The sequence below is a fragment of the Mandrillus leucophaeus genome, unplaced genomic scaffold (assembly GCF_000951045.1).
Source record: "Mandrillus leucophaeus isolate KB7577 unplaced genomic scaffold, Mleu.le_1.0 Scaffold71, whole genome shotgun sequence".
NCBI lineage: Eukaryota > Metazoa > Chordata > Mammalia > Primates > Cercopithecidae > Mandrillus > Mandrillus leucophaeus.
In genome coordinates, this window is record NW_012107697.1 from 6,478,179 (window position 1) to 6,481,453 (window position 3,275).

General features: G+C 46.1%; 1 long non-coding RNA gene across 1 annotated transcript; it reads right to left on the minus strand.

The window, feature by feature from the left end:
- Positions 1-1,814: 1,814 nt before the first annotated feature.
- LOC105528283 lies at positions 1,815-2,952 on the minus strand. The gene is made up of 2 exons (XR_001004338.1): positions 2,676-2,952; positions 1,815-1,934 (listed from the first exon to the last, which is right to left on the minus strand). It is a non-coding gene; the product is annotated as an uncharacterized LOC105528283 (long non-coding RNA).
- Positions 2,953-3,275: the final 323 nt, after the last annotated feature.

Here is a 3,275-nt window from a genome sequence, read left to right on the forward strand (position 1 = left end):
AAACTTTACCTCCTTTTCTCCTTCATTCTATTCTAAGCCTTATTAAACTTGACTGGGCACAGTGGCTCACACCTGTAATCCCAACACTTTGGGAGGCTGAGGCAGGATGATCACTTGATCCCAGGAGTTTGAGACTAGCCTGAACAACATAGAGAGACCTCTGTCTCCACAAAAAATTAAAAAGTTAGCCAAGCATGGTGGCATGCATCTGTGGTCCCAGCTACTCAGGAAGCTGAGGTGGCAGGATTGCTTGAGCCCAGCAGTCCAAGGCTGCAGTGAGCAGTGAACATGCCACTGCACTCCAGCCTGGGTGACAAAGCAAGATCCTTATACATATATATACACACACACACACATATATATGTATAAGCCACTTGTGGATTCCACAGGGTGTCATGTTCTTTTCTTTTGCTGTAGATAATATTTTCTCTGCCTGAAACATTTACCTCTTCATTATCTAGCTACTCGTTTTTCAAAACACAGCTGACGTCCAGCCCAGAACATGGCACCTTAATATATGCTCAGTGCACAGGATCTTTACAAAAAGGTACCTGATATTTCTTCTATCTCCTGAGTGTTGTTGCTCTTATGTGATCCTTGAGAATCTCTATTGTTATACTTTGCCATCTTCTACACTAGGCTGTGACCTTGAGAGTAGCAACGTTACCGCCTTCACCTTGGCATGCCCGGCACCCAGCACAAGGCATGGTACACAGCAGCGTTCAATGTACACTTGCAAATGAATGAATGAAGAAATGGGCAGAGATCTGAGCCTCCTCTCCTGTGCCAGACCATCTTGTTCTCCCCGCCTATCCTGAGGGAGGTCCTGGACTGTTGCTCTCTTTTGAGGCCTTCTCAAGTATTAGATACAACCACTTCTGTATGTCCTGGAAATGCTGGTGTCTCAGTCCACAAGTCTGTTTCCTAAAGCACTTGTACTAACAAAGCCATCCTCGCCTTTCAGTGCAGTAGGAATGAAGGTTGATGGGTCCTGCTGTTCCCCCGGCAGGTTTCCTCATCAGGGACCTGGGAGGAAGGTCAGGAAAGATGGGCATGTACTGTGAGCTCTTTGAAAGACCAGACCTAATGGCTTCCTTGAAATGCCCCTTTTACTGCCTGCTAAAAGGGCCCTGCAGATTCCAAAGGCAGGCTTACCGCAAAATGAGTTGGAAGAACCTCACTTTTATGCCTTCATTCTCTCCCTGCTGCATCCTCTATACAGTTATCAGATGTAATACCCTGACATATTGATGTGATCAGGCTGTTCGCTTACTGGGAAGCCTTCAGTGGCTCCCCACTGCCTGCAAAACAGAGTCTAAAACCCATCGCCTATCATGCAAGGCATCTTGCCTTTAGGTGGCATCCTACTTTTCCAGCTCCTCTGCACTTTGTACACTGGCCCATGTCTGCCTGGCTGGTCTAAGTGTTTTCCCAAACAAGTTAATTGCCTCCTTACCTCCGTACCTTGGCTTCCTTTGCCCCAGCCAACATCCAACATGAATGCCCTTCCTAGACGTTTCCCCAGCTAACCCTAGAGAGCCACACCTGGCTGTCCTTTTCTGTAAAAGGGCCCAGGCTTTCTTTACTCCTTCCCTGATTCCAGCAGAAAGAATCACTCTTCCTCTGTGCTCGGCCAGAGGTTTGTTCTTGCTACACAAAGAGCCTTTATCATTCAAACATTATACTTAGCCGCTCACATGTCTGCCTCCCTGGGCTGGATTCATTCCTCGGTGAGGACTGCCCTCATGCAGCTGTGATATTAGCGGTTGTGGTGGGGGGATATATTGAACCTTATGATTTCTGTAATAATGAGATAGATGTTGCAGGGTTTTCATTGCTTTAGGTTATAGAGGAAAGACCATTGGTATTGCAGTCAGACAGACACCAGTCCATCCTTGGCTGTTTGACTTGCGTCTCTCAGCCTGTTTCTTTGTCTGTGAAGTGGGAATGATAGTAACAGCCTCAGAGGGATTAAATGCAGTAACAAATGTAAACCCTCCAGTCTGGTATTCGGCATATGGTAAGGTATGCCCCAAAAACGAGTTAGTGTTGGTCCCCTTTCCAGCTTGTAGCTCTTCAGTGTTTATACTTGAAAAGCTATTTAATAATATTATTTCATCCAGGATCTACCCTCACCCAACCTTTTCTTCTGATTTTCAAATGCTTAGTATGGTTTTGATCACTGCCCTCCCTGAGACACCCTTCAACCTCTGCACTTCCTTTTCAAAGCACTGGGATCCTTTATAGGTAGAGGCTTTTAAAATAGTAGTAGTAGGTTGGGCACGGTGGTTCACACCTGTGATCCCAGCGCTTTGGGAGGCCAAGGTGGGTGGATCATTTGATGTTAGGAGTTCAAGACCAGCCTGGCCAGCACGGTGAAATCCGGCTTCTACTAAAAATACAAAAATATGCTGGGCGTGGTGGCTCATGCCTATAACCCCAGCTACTTGGGAGGCTGAGGCAGGAGAATCACTTGAACGCAGGAGGCAGAGGTTGCAGTGAGCAGAGATCATGCCACTGCACTCCAGCCTGGGTAACAGAGCGATACTTCATCTCAAAAATAAAATAAAATAAAATTAAATTAAATTAAAATAAAATAAAACAAAATAAAAGTAGTAGTAGTAGTAACAATAATAATAATACATTATAATGAATAACACTTACTGAAGACTTACGAAGAGCCAGGCTCAGTGCTATGCTGATATGCAGCAGTAGACTTGCTACCCTTATGACTAAGACATTATTTCCATTTCATGGATGGAGAAGTTGAAACTAAGACTCTTAAAGTAACTTGCTGATAGCCAGATAGCTAGAAAGTGGTAGAGCCCAGTGCACAGGCAGAATCCATGACTGGTCTAAAATCCTTGCCCTCAACGGCATCATTCTGACACTCATGGGGGTCTTCCCATGGCCGTTTGGCTTGCCATAGGGAGGTCAGAGGCAGTACTCAGGGCCCCTCATGGGCTGTGAGTTGGGCTGTCTTTGATGACTTCTTGGTGCATGTGTTTGGGCATTGTGACATCATAGAACAAGGGGCAACCCTACTGGCCCCAGACACAATGCACTCCAAGAGGCAGGGAGAGTTCAGGCCTCCTCCCTCCTTTTTGAAACACAATCCCCTATATTCATGCACACTCTTGTGTTAGGGCTCAGATGCTAGCGGCAGATGTGTGATCAGGTGATTGGTCTCAAAAATAAAGCAATCTGAATGAGGACAGGACTTCCCAAGAGCGAGTGACGGTGTCGTTCAGGGACAAGCTGTGCCATGCTGTAGC